We start from the raw sequence: 14,097 nt of genomic DNA on the forward strand, positions 1-14,097 counted from the left end.
ATGCTAACATCTTTATCCAAAGGAATGGCCTTAATACAGCAACCCAGTGAGAAAGATGGAAATGAGTCAAGTAACCCTCCTGCCCCCCTCAGATAGATTTATAAAAGTACCACAAAGTTCAGGTAGGGTAGACCCAACCTGATGCATTCCTTACTGCTTTTTTTTTTTTTATTCCAATAAGCAGCAAAAAGACCTTGTTAAAAAATAATAACTTGTCCAGTCTTGCTTCTTGAGATTGAAACTTTTTATTTCTTCCTTGACTCCATGCCCAAGGCTCTGCACTCACTGTTCTCAGACAACTGGCCCTCCCTATTTTGTGTCCAGGAACTCTTGTTCAACTCTAGACTTTTAACTCCTTACATAACAGCCACTGCAGAATTTGCACGTTTCTGTTTTCTCTTCCTGGTAAGTCTCTGACAGGAAGGATGGGATATTTATTTTCTTCCTATTCTGACATTTCCTAATTTGCTTGAAAAATCATGTCTATGAGCCAAATCTACCCTTCAATCATTTCTATGTGCTTTTCCTCAAATCATTTGAGGGTTTGCCAGTGGATAATAGATATGTGCCAGGAAAACTCTGTTGTTTCTTAGAGGTGGATATGGATTGAAAACGGAGATCCAGTTTTCGAAAGCAAAAGTGAAACAGACTGCAACCAGAATGAAAAGGGAAGGAAGGTTGGGTTTTTGGGCAAAGACTGAATACTTGATCCAGAGGGTAAGTCCTTCTATTCTCACCCAAGACTTTTTTCATCATATGTTTGTATTTCTCAAATATCTAAGTTGTCAGACAAAGGACACTGGAGAACACAGAAGTTCTGGCATTGGAGAACCTGAGTTGAAATCTGGGCTCCACTACTATATGCATGATTTAGACAAACATGAAAGCTCAATGATTGATTCCCAGTCTTTGAGCCCCAGATTTTTTTGGCACTAACTACATATCTAGTCATGTATTTTTTCATTTAACGACTATCCATAATACTTCTACTATTATGTGAATGGATTTCATGTGAAAAAGAAGTCACTCATACTTGAAAACATTGGGATGATTTCTAAGGTCCACTCCAGCTATTAACTGAATTAATTGGATTAGATTCATTGAATCTTTTAGCCAGCCTAAACTTTTAGCCAGAAGGAACTTTAGAGTTTTTTTTTAACTTACTTTGCAAATGAAAAAAACAAAGTTCTGGAGGGAAATGCTTTGTCACATATAGGAGAGAAACACTTTGGGCATAAATGATTAATGGTAGTCAGCACTAGAACTCAGGTCTCTGGATTCCCAGAATTTTTGTTATACCACATTGTATAACATATAATATGTTAAAATATGAAAATATGATATCCAGCTTCCAGTACAAATTCCACCTTGTGAAAAAGAACCTTAAAATGTATGATGCAGTTTATTGTGGGCATTGTTCTCTTTCACACTCATGTACCTCTGGATTCTTTACATTCATCCATTTTTGAAGCATAATCAGCCACTCATCCTTGGACAGACATTTATTATTACTTTTTTGTTATTGGAAATAGTGCAAATAAAGTGGACATCACTGGATGCAGGGTTTTTTGTTGCTGCTATTAACCTCTTTGGGGCAGAATCCAAGTAAAGAAATCTCTGAATCAGAGGTATGAATAATTTTTAACTTTTCTTACATACTCCCAAATTGTTTGTGAAATGATTTGAACTAGTTTATAGCCCTACCAGCATTGAAATATCACCTTGTCTGTTCCAGGATTCTTTGCACTATCCCTACAACATTCTCTTTCCTTCTCCCTGCTTTGAACCTAATTTAAAACACCTACACCATCTTGTCAACACACCTACCACCATAACTCTTCTCGAACATTTTTCTTCACACTATTCAGCTCAGTATTGGGATCTCAAGTTGCTGAAGTTTATTCTATAAATTTATGTCATCCTCAAGTATTCTCCTTATTAAAATGCCCCTCTTTCATCGGGCTATACATCTTTTAAAATGTAAACTAAGCAGAGAACTAACCTGAGGCCCAGTTTTGCTAGGATTTAAACACTGGTATTGCATTGAAAATTAGATGAAAAAACTCCCTCACTCCATCCCCAAAAGTTAGATGTTCTCCTATTTTGTTGTCTCCTATTTTAGGCTCTTAGGAAAACTTTAACATAAAAAATATTACCCAAGAGCCTCAACTCCAGCCAAGTGGAAGCATTCCAAGAACAGTGTTTTGAAGCACTGAGAATGAAATTAGGAGTGTAAGAGCTCCTTCAGAAAAACTTTGTCCCTTCAATTTTGAAAACAGAAAACAATTTTTCTATTGGGATCAAACTTTTAAGGGATTTTAACTAATCCATATCAAAAGACACTCAGCTGTAGAAGTTTCAACAAGAGTGCCCAAGCTCTGTGAATGTCCCATATTGGAGTGATTTAATCAGGAGATTTGGTTCTCCTGTTTCCCAGTTGCAGTTTATCCTTGGAATCCTTGCTGGTCCTGAGGTGCTCCTCCTACCTCCTGAAAAGCAGAGAAGAGCAGAGCAGAGCTTATGTTGATCAGGGATGCTTGGAGAGACTCATTGACTGTTGTGCACACTGGGCTTTCTTTTTTCCTTCCTTCTTGGGAAAAACAGGGTGGCAGAGTTGAGAGATAGGCCGAGTATTGGAACTGGGGAAAATTAAACTGGAATTCTGCCTCTGACAAACTGTCATAGGACTATGGCCGATTCATTTAACATCCTAGGGTTCCTGGCTCACTAACTGCACCATGGATAGAGCAGTGGATCTAGATTCAGGAAGTTGTTGTGGTTTACTGTTGTTCAGTCATTTTTTGAATCTTTGTGACTCCTCTTTGGGGTTTTCTTAGCAAAGATTCTAGAAAGGTTTGCCATTTCCTTCTCCAACTCATTTTATAAATGAGGGAACCGGGGCAAAGATCAGGAAGACCTTGATGTGGATGTGGTCCCTTTAAAATTCCTATCTTTCTGATTCCCAACCCCCCCTAGTTAATGTAATTACCTTTTGATTCACAAATCCTGGTCCCTTTGTATTCCAATAGAAGATCGGACCTGTTCCAGTGCCCATTTGGATCTGAGCCAACTCAGGGCTACACCCACAGGCCCCTCTAGCTAAATCTCCCATTATAAAAGGAACATGCTGGGGCCCCCTCTTTGCAGAGATCCTAAACATGCTAGCCATGTCAGGGCCCTCTGTCCACTGGACCCTCTGTCAGGTTCCCTTCTTATCTCTATCCTCGCCTATTCCCTTAACTATGCTTTAACCTTGCTTCCAAACCCAATAATAAACCTCTTTTATCAATCTAGCTTTTTGGGCCAATAAATGCTTTTATTGGGGACTTGCACCGCTACTAGACCTCATTTACCATCGTATCCTTGCGCTGAATCCAAGGGGGTTGCAGGAGAGTTCTGTTCAACTCCCTGTACCCCAAACCTGCCACTAGACCTCAACTAAACCCTAATTTCATTCAGGTACCCTATATCTAGACCTCATCATTTGGTTCCCTGACCGGGAACCCTGAAACTAGATAATTTGGCAACCAAACCCCAACCTTTTCAGGACACTCAGAACCAATCTGGGTTTTGAGCTATTGGGACAGTATTCTTCCAGGAAGAATCTGCATTCCTTCTTTCATCTCACTCTTATCTCTAAAGGTAGTGGGATGAATATCTGTGTTCCGTCTCCCCCTGCTTCTCAGGTGAAAAGGCTTCTATTTTTTACAGATAGCAGGACGAGGCAATCCAGAACTCTGGACAAGGTCCTCAGACATTTCTTAGTTAGCTAACCTTGTGCAAGACATTTAGCTTCAGTCTACCTCAGTTTCCACAATTGTAAAATAGAGACAGTAATAACACCTATCTCACAGGGTTGCTGGGAGAATCAAAAATAGTTATATTTGTAAAAAGTTTTTATCACAGTGACTGCTACATAGTAGGCTTATTCCCATATGTTCTTCTTCCTAACATTGTGAGAAGTTGTTGAATATATAGAGTTCCTTATGTTGATGAAATCAATTCAATGTACCCCTCTTCCTCAAAAAACACTTTTCTGAAGTTGAAAAGGTTAGCTAATAATTAGGTTTAAATACATTTAAAATACTGCTACAATAATATATGGTGTCTGGATCTTATTTTCTCTTTCCCAAACATCTTCACAGCCAAGCTTCTTTAGGAGGATTTTCCTGATCCCACTAGTTAGTTATTGTTTCTCTTCTTCTCTTAAAATTCTTTTGTAGCACTTTTTAAATAAATTTTATTCATATTTTTGTTTTTACATGACTCAAATTTCTTCTATCCTCCTTTCTTCTTCCAGAGAGCCTTCTCATATAATAAAAAATATTTTAAAAGAAAAACAGAAAGAAATGTAAAAAATTAGCAAAACTTATTAAATACTTTGAAAGAACTCACCACATATGCAAAGTTAAACACCTGTGGATCTCAGCTCTGCAAAGCAATAGAAGGAAGTAGCTTTACTTATCTGTTCTTTGGTGCCAAGATTGAATTTTGTAATTTTGTAACATTTATTTTCCATTTTGTGGTTATTTTCATTTACATTGTTAGAGTCATTGTACATACATACTGTTTCCTTGATGCTGCTTATTCAAGTTTGTATCAATATATTTAAGCTTTTTATGCCTTTTTATATTAATCTTATATTTCATAGGTTAGAGCACTAGAGTATTCTATAACATTAAATGTACCATGAATTGCTTTTTGTATACTTGGGGGGCTTTCTCTCCTGTGTGTATGCATTTCCCACCCTCCAAAGTCTGTAAACTCCTTGGAAGCATCTTAGTTTTCCTGGAGCCATCAAAACCAATCTCAAGAGCTAATTATTAAATTCTAAATATGAACATTCATACCTCAGAAATTTTCAAAGGCTACTTCAGGACTTGATTTAGTTTGGTTGACTTTCTAAACTTAAAAAGGAGGTAGAGAACATGTTAATAATGCAGATTAAATTTAAAAGTGTATTTTGTATATATGTCCAAAGGGTTATAAAATTAAAGATATCCTTTGACCCAGCAATAGCACTACTAGGTCTGTATCCCAAAAAGATCAAAATAATCTTTATATACAAAAATATATATAACTGCTCTTTTTGTGATGGCAAAGAACTGAAAGTTGAGGGAATGCTCATCAATTGTGGAATAGCTCGATGACAACACAGATCAAAAGTAGCAGACTTGGGATTCAAACGAAGTTCTTTGACTCCAGATCTAGTATTCATTTCATTACTGTTTTGTTGTCTCTCAGAACAGGACAATCATTTTATGTGTACCTTCCAGAATCTAAACCTATTATCAGGTTAGGTTTAGGGTACTTTGGCACATAGTGGGGTTTTAGGATAGTGTTACAATATCTGGCATTTACTTATTCAAGGAAAGGAGATTTCACTGGGAAATCATGCTGGTCAAAAGCAAAAATTGAACCAGAGAAAAGATTAGCTGGGTAAAAAACTGTTTTCAGAGGATCTGAACTTGAAGATTCTCCAATAAATCAGTTTTTCCTTCACAAAATCCTACTCTGAGGTTTCATTGTGACGTAGAAGTATGGAGTTGTGGTTTCTCAAAGGGCTTTGTCAGAGATATATATGTCAAAGGTATATCTTGTAAGTCCTGCCAAACCAAAAAGGCTTCAAGTATCATATTAGTGACACATTATAATTTTCCTTTCTTTTTTTATGTCTTTCTTTTATATATGTATATATATATATATCACTGCTGTTTCACAACCTCAATGAATTGAATAAGTACAGTGTAGTAAAGCAAACATATTGGTCCTCTCTGAAAAATAGGAGAGACTTGGGGGTGATTGAAGAAACCAGTAAATGTGGACGGTTAAATATTAAAAAGGAAGATGACTGGTCATTTGGATGGAGAAAATGGGAAGGCATGAGAAAAGGAATTGGTCTTGGCACAAAGAAGTCTCTGAAAACAGGAGAGCCAAATTCAAATCCCACCTCAGACATTTGTATCTGGGTGACTCTGGGCAAGTCTATATATTTATATAGAGAAAATGATTGATAAGATGAGACTAAAACTAACTATTATACAGCGTGGCTTACTAAATAATAATAATAGCAAGCATTTATGAAATGCTTTAAGATTTTCAAAGTACTTTACAAACACTATCTCATTTGATCTTCACAAATACCCTGGAAGTTAAGTGCTTTTTTTAATCCCCCTTTTACAGGTGAGAAAATTAGGGAGGTAGAGTGGTATGGTGGAGGTAGGAAGACCTGAGTTCAAATCAGACCTCAGACACTTACCCGCTGATTGACCTTGAGCAAAGGCTCTTAATTTCTTTCTTCCCAAGTGTTCTTATTCATAAAATGGGACTAAAAAGAACACCTATCTCCTAGGGTTGTTGTAAAGACTAAATGAGATTATACTGGCAAATCACTTTGCAGACCTTATAGCACTAAGCAAATTGTAAATATGATTAATATCATTACTCTAATGTATTAATACACAAACAATTATTAAGTACTTCCTACACACCAAGCACTGTGATATGGGTGGAGGATGCAGATCCAAGAATCAAATAATTTGTAATGTTAAAGAGCTTGCATACTCTTGTCAGAAGAAACATATACCATCATAAACATAAAGAGAATCAAAATGAATACATTGTAATGATTCAGAGGTGAGGGTAGGGGAAGAAGGACCAATAATCAGAGAAATCCAGAAACAGAAATGAACTATCTTTTTTTTTTTTTTTACTTTGTTTTATACAGCCAAACATAGCCTCAGATGTTTATTAGCTATGTGATCCTAGGCAAGTCACTTAACCCTGTTTGACTCAGTTTCCTCAACTGTAAAATAACCAGAAAAAGAAAATGGCAAATTGCTCCAGTATTTTTACCAAGAAAACTTCAAAAGGGTCACAAAGAGTTGGAAAGGATTGAAATAACTGAATAGAAAGTTGCTGATTTTTTATTGATTGAAGGAAAACATTACTAGAAAAATATAGTTATCCAAAAGTCAAATGAGTTAATGCAAGGCAGAATGAGAGGAATCTAATTTTGATTAGAGGCAAGGGGCAACTATGGAGTTAATTTGGGTGTTTGCTTGAATTAATGCAGTTAATTAACAGCCTAAATTACATAATTCAGGAACAGATTGGACTTGACAGCTTCTGAGTTCCTTTCTGACCCTAAAATTTTATGATTCTATGATATGATGTAGACTTTATCTATTAAATGGAGGTGATAACTTCCAACTCCCAGAGCTTATTATAAGAATCAAATTACTTTATATTTCTAAAAGTGATCTAAAGAGTATTGAGGACTATTTTCCAATGTATAGTATTATTGCTTAAATGAATTATTAATAATGATAATAAGTATAGTTTAAGACTTTCTTTATCTTATCATATTAAGGGGCAATAGAATTCCTTTAGTTAATCTCCGATAACAGGTTTGTCAATCTTTGAGGGACTGATTGTTTTTCAAAAGATTAGAAATATCCTGTGGAGAAAATTCTATTCCCAGAGTCCTTGTTTATAGAAGTAAACAATAGGGACCCATTAAGCATCCCTGATGCAGGAATTTGGAAGGTATTCAAGGAAGAGTAAATTGAATGATCTTGGCTCTCTGGAGTTTAAAGATAAGAGAAATTTGCTAATTTACCATATTTATCAAATATGATACATTTTGGGAATTTCTATATTTTCATATTTTCATGATGAAAATTTTTATTTTTTTAAGATAATTCAGGTTCCTAGTCAAGGAACAAAAGGTACTACTCTTCGTTTCTGGAATGCTTTCCTCCTCCCTTCTATCCATGGAGATCCTCAACTACTCTTCAAAAACCTATTCAAGTTCCATCCTTTCTTCACAACAACTTGCCCGTGAAAGCTTTCCATTCTGTGCTAAATTTATAGCAATCTTTCATTTCTATGAATATCTATAACATCTAATATCCTATGTCACTCAATGGCATTGCCAAATGGAAAAGATAGTAGTTTCCCCTCCTACTCCCAAAAGTCAGAACCAAATTTCACATTTGTTAAGTCATCTAAATAGTACAAAGAACTATTTTCCAAAGTATAGTATTATCATTATAATTAGCCATCAATAATTCAATAATTATGATTTAAAATCAAGTCCTGAATAAACACTATATGCATCAACATCCATCACTTGAAACTGACATTCTATCTCTTTACAATGTAATTATAAGCTCTTTGATATCTCTATTACCTAGCACAATGTTCTTGTTCCTAACAAGAACTTAATAAATGTTTATTGGTAATAATACTTTTATGTACTTGTACTTTGGATTTTTCTCATTGGGTTGAAGGGAAACCCCTCAAGAGTCTATGGATCAATAATCTCTTTGTCTACCATTCCGATTCTTCTGGTGCACAATAAAATTGTTTGGACTATGGTGTCACCTATACACAAATTCTCCATATATTTAGAAATATTTATAGTCTTCCTTTTTCTATAAATTACCTATAACTCTAGGCCAGTAGTCCTCAAAGTGCAGTCCAAAGAATTGTTGGGGTCTCTGAAACCCTTTCAGAGGGTCTACAAAATCAAAATTATTTTTTATTTCTAATATAGTAAATAGCTATAAATATAACCCATGTGAACAAAAACTCTTTGAACGGATCCTTGATGTTTTTTTTAACATCATAAAAATACTGAGAACAAAAGTTTGAGAATTACTGCCTAGGCTTATGGTAAAATCTGAAAGCTATTTCAGGAGCTTAGAATCTTGGAATGTAGATGAAGAAAGGGAGAGGCTGTTATATCCTGGGTGCAGTAGAAAGGCTGCTGAATTTAGGGGCAAAATCTGAAAATTGGAAACTCTGGTCATGCATTAGAATCTGTCTAGAATGAGAAACTGTGAAAGGCAGTATCTGTATCTTCATGATCTGCAATGGGATGAACCAATGGAAGGAGCTGTGAGGTTAGACAGTGAGATCAGTCTCAGTGTCTTATAACAGATGTGAATTTTAGATTTTGGAGAGCCTGCAGAGACTGGTGTAGCAGAGGTTACTCTGGACAGCAGAAATGCAGGGTGATGCAGGACAAAGATGTTCATGATAATATCATGATAACTTTAGAGATACCATGGAAACAGCTTTCCTGCCCCATCATTTGAAATTACTTGAATGTGGTGCAGAGTTTATGAGAGCAGTTTAATGATCACCAAGAACTTCCTGTTAACATCTTAGAAAAACAAGTTTGTTAAGAGTTGAACATGTTGGTTGCTCCCTTATGCCCTACCCAATGGCTCCGGAGGAGTCAGCTAGGGGATCAAATACCACTTTCTTTAAGAGATCTTGAAAAGACCACACACACACACACACACACACACACACACACACACACACGTGTGTGTGTCTTCCCTATGAAATTACCTTCTATTTCATTAGCTAGATAGATAGATAGATGGTTAGAGGGATAGATAGATGGTTAGATGGATAGATAAATGGATGTATGGATATATATATATACGCACATATATCTTACAAAATATATATAAAATATACACATATATTTAAAGCATAAGATATATATGTATGTGTGTATATCCCATTCTAATATGAGCTCCTTGAGGGCAGGGACCCTATTTTTGTCTTTCTTTGTATCCCCAGTGGTTAGCACAATATTTGACACATAATAAGCACCTAATAAATGTTTGTTAACTAATTAACAGATGTCATTCCATAAATTCATGGACTTCCCCCCACTCCCCATCCCTTAATATTATCTAAGTTATTTTAAGTTGCATTGTTAGGAGTAACCTATCTTGTGAATGATACTATGGGGTATACCCAAACTTGTTCCCCATCAACTCTTCTAGTCCCATCTTTAGGGCCTACTACAATACTAGAAACGTTATTGATGTGGCAGCTGTGCTGTGTGTTGCCTTTGATGGAGCCTAAGAGCCTGATGCTTCAAAACTAAATTATAGAAAATGTGTAGTACCCTCCCAAGAGGCAGATGCTGTGACATCAATGCTAAGCAACAGGGAAAGGACAAAACCTGTATAGGATACATGAAAGAATTCAAGCATTTGAAAGTCAAAAGATTGTCTTGATGAAGACTTTTAAATAGTAGCTTTGCAATAGGCTTCAAGATCACCTAGCAGGACCTCTGACAACCTGACAGGAGCAAGGGATTTGGTGATACCACCAGACAGGACCCAAAGGCCAGAGTAGATTAAACAATAGGCAAGTCTACAGTTTATGCAGTTAGGGATCAACTGATAAAATTGGGCACCTTGGTGTTGCCAGCACAGGGTATGCTATGGGCTCTGAGTCACACATACTCAGATTTCACTAGTTTTAATGTGGGTAAAAAAGAGGAGCCTAATGGGCAAAAGTAGAGAACAGTCTCAACTAGTAAAGCAAAGGCTTCCACTCTCTAGTTCATTAACATTCTGGCCTAAAATGGCCCCAAATTTTAGATGTGAGTAGACCTGGAATTCTTGATTCCTTTGTGTAGGCACTGGTGCCCTAATGAAAGATATGAGTAATGACCCTACACAGAAGTGGGCTCAGAAGGGCAAAGTCCCACCACCCCAACAATGACCTGGAGTTTAAAGTTGGAAGAGGGCCCTAGAAGGAGGGGCACTTTGGGGAAAGAGCAGTCCCAAAGAAAGCATCCAAACTAGTCTTGTACTTCAGAAGATGAAAGGAGCCAGTTATCAGGATCCTAAAATTTAGGTTTCTACCTCAAGAGACTTTGACAAGGATTAAGAACCTAGATAAGATATGATGGGAACAATATTCTACTTCCCAAACCCCACACAATTTGGTCTAGATTTTGAAAAAAGACCAACCTCAAGATTTCATTAGCTTGGCTAAAGAAGGGCTCAAATAATCATTGTTACTTCCAGGTAATTTTTGTAAAAAGAAAAGCTATGAGGGGAGGGTGATAAAAGAAAGGGCATATTGGGAGAAGGAATGGTCAGTAGCAAAACAGTCGAAGCACCAGAGTGAAAGGAGAGAGAGAACAGAATAAATGGGGGAAAGGGGGAGTGGAAGGAGGAGAAATACAATCAGCAAAAGTAATTATAAAAAAAAATTTGAAGCAAGTTTCTCTGTGAAGGCCTTATTTCTCAAACATCGAGGGAACTGAATCAAATTTATTAAAAAAAATAAAAAATAAAAATAAAAAGAGCCATGCCCCAGTTGATAAGTATGATCTATGCCCAAAGAACCAAAAAGTCATGCTCATCTTTTCACTTAATAACACTAGTAAGCATGAATACCAAACAAGATTTTTTTAAAAGAATGTACATTTTTTAAAATGTACAAAAATATTTGTATTAGCTCTTTTCTCAGGGCAAAAATTAGAAATTAAGGACATATCGATCAATTGGGGGATGGTAAACAAATTGTGCATATGATTGTCATAGAATATTATTGTTCTGTGGGAAATTATGAGCAGGATGCTCTCAGAAAAAAAAAATTTGGAAAATCATGAACTCAAGCAAAGTGAAAGGTATTGTATACAAATTAATAGCAGTGTTCTGGGATGAAGAATTGTAAATGATTTTACTATTCTTAGCAATACAATGATCCATGACTACTCTGAAGAACTTATGATAAAAACTATCAATACTCAAAGAACCTGATTTTGTCTGGATACAGATTGAAGCATATTCTGTCTCTCTCTCTCTCTCTCTCTCTCTCTCTCTCTCTCTCTCTCTCTCTCTCTTTCTCTGTGTGTGTGTGTGTGTGTGTGTCTGTTTTTTTCTTCTATATCTCCTTCTTTCTCTTTCTCTCTCTGTCTCTCTCTTTTAACTTTATTCTTCTTGAAGGTGTTTTTTATTAAGGTGGGAAATCTATGTTTTATTTCACAACATGATTTATGGAAATATTTTGCGTAATTTCACATGTGGTTTCTTAATGGAGACTGGGAGTAGGGAAAGGGAGAGTATCTGGAACTCAAATGTTTAAAAAAAAAAAAAGCAAATGCAAACAATTATAAAAATAGTAACTGGGGGAAAATATTAAATAAATAAATGTAAATTTTTTAAATCATCTATAAGAGTTTCATCATGGCTCCAAGGCTTGATTGGTAAATCATAACAAGCAACTCACACAAAGGGGACCTTCACTTAGCTAAACCAAATCATGGTGTCCTCAGTATAAGTTCTCAAATATTCTTCCCCTGCTATAGCTAACTAAAATCCCCATAAGTATATCATTTTGTTCCAGCTGAGAACTGACCCAAAATAACAGGTTTTGTCCTCAGGTCATATTCAGCATTCAAAGACCAGTCTGTAGAGAAACAAAAGGCAGAACATTAGATAAAATGTTTGGCCAGGAAGCCTTTAAGAAAGCATTCAATACCTTTCTTGTTTATTTTAGCAAAAGTTAATCAGTGTTTTCCACAAATCCAAGCGAAAAAGACCAAGGATTATAGAGAAGATATGATAAGCACTAGGGCCAAGAAGAGGCAAAGTGGAGGTCATTGTTCTCTGAAGGTACTTACCAGGGAGGGAACACAGGATCCCTAACCTCTGGATCTTTAAAAAGAATAAGAAAGTGGAGTCAGGACTGCAATTGCTTAGATAAGGCATTTTAAAGGCCAGTTTAAGAACATGGATGGAGAGCTCCCTAACTCTGGACTAAGAATGTATCGAGTACTTGGAGAGTAGTATAGTAATATGATTAGAAAAAGCAGTCACCATATGGATGATTTCAGTGATTTATGGGAGAGATCCAGAGAATAAATGGCTTGGAGAGTGCCATTGAAGATCTGGGGAAGGAAGTGATAGCGAGTAACTGTGTTTCCTCTGATCTAAGGAAGATTACTATGAGAAGGGAATAAAGGTTAAGGCTGAGAAATGGGTTTCTACTACATTACAGTAGTAAAAAGAATCATAGAAGACTATAAAATTTCATTCTGTCTATACAAATTCTAAATCATGAGTCTCTTCACGCTCTTTTCTGATTTCTTCAGTTCTCTTTTAGAAAAAAAAAATCAATTTATTTGAGAGATACTCTAAGACAAACAATATGCATAATTACAACAGGACATTCCTTTTCTGGTGATTCCACTTCTTGCCATATCCAGTTCTTCATGACCCCAAATGAGGTTTTCTTGGAAAAGATAACGGAGCAGTTTCTGGGACAATGTCCAGTTACCTGAGATATATCTTGCCACTGGTCCCACATGACTCCAGAGGAAAAAGGCAGGCTGGTGATTTTGCACAACATTCCTTCACTTCAATTCAAATCACTTAAATATCAGAACAGTACCTTCCTGATGTCATTGCCCTCTTCAAGAACAAAAGACAAATGAACAATAACTAGAATGATTTGCCATTTTCTTCTCCAGTTCATTTCACAGATGAAAAAACTAAAGCAAACAGAATTAAGTGACTTGCCCAGGACACAGCTATTACATATCTGCAGCCAGATTTGAACACAGGTCTTAACCTCCTTGCCTAGTTCTTCAATCTGTAAAATGAGTTGGAAAAGAATATGGTAAACCAATCCACTATTTTGGGGAGGAAAAAAACATACCTCAATGGGGTCACAAAGAGTCAGACACAACTAAAAATTGGTTAAACAACAACAGTGACTTCCTGACTCTAGGCCTGGTACTTTAACTACTGTGCTATCAATTTAATTTCTTCTCCCCTTGAATTACATTTATTTTAAATAGCCATATTGTGGATTCCAATTAAGTTCTAATGGATTTCAGTTTTAGAAGAAATGATATCATGTCCTTAGTCTTTGCTACTAATTATAGGATCATAGAAAGATGTTTAAGATTTAAAGACTGTTTAATTCCCTCCTTTTACAGATGAAGAAACTGAAGCAAAGAGAGGCTTAAGTGACTTTTCCATTGTCACACATCTAATATGTGTCAAAGACAATATTTAACTCCAGGGCCTCTGGATCCAAAGCCAATACTTTCCACACTGTACCAGGATATCTATTATTAAGTATGTTTTTTAAAGTGATTTAAAGTAGTATTGGGCATAGTGAGATGGAACTTAGGGGTAGTTTTCCCACCACATCAAACAACTAAGCAGATCTTAAAATATAGCAAAGTCAGCACCAACAGGGGTTAGAAGATATCTGAAAGAATCCTCCATAAAATAAATAACAGAGAAAAATATAACTGAT

General features: G+C 36.1%; 1 protein-coding gene across 3 annotated transcripts in view; it reads left to right on the forward strand.

Moving 5' to 3' along the window:
* The first annotated feature begins 298 nt into the window (after positions 1-298).
* Positions 299-14,097, forward strand: part of LOC100926950 (sulfotransferase 1 family member D1-like) — a 31,802-nt gene continuing 18,003 nt past the window's right edge. The window contains exons 1-2 of one of the 3 annotated variants that reach the window (XM_023506636.2): positions 412-717; positions 1,533-1,628. The gene's annotated coding sequence lies outside the window, so the exon portion shown is untranslated. Of the gene's footprint in view, positions 718-1,532; positions 1,629-14,097 lie in introns of all 3 variants that reach the window. The other 2 variants (XM_031941581.1, XM_003774249.4) reach the window with 2 other exon arrangements.

This window comes from Sarcophilus harrisii, chromosome 6 (assembly GCF_902635505.1).
Source record: "Sarcophilus harrisii chromosome 6, mSarHar1.11, whole genome shotgun sequence".
Taxonomy (NCBI): Eukaryota; Metazoa; Chordata; class Mammalia; order Dasyuromorphia; family Dasyuridae; genus Sarcophilus; species Sarcophilus harrisii.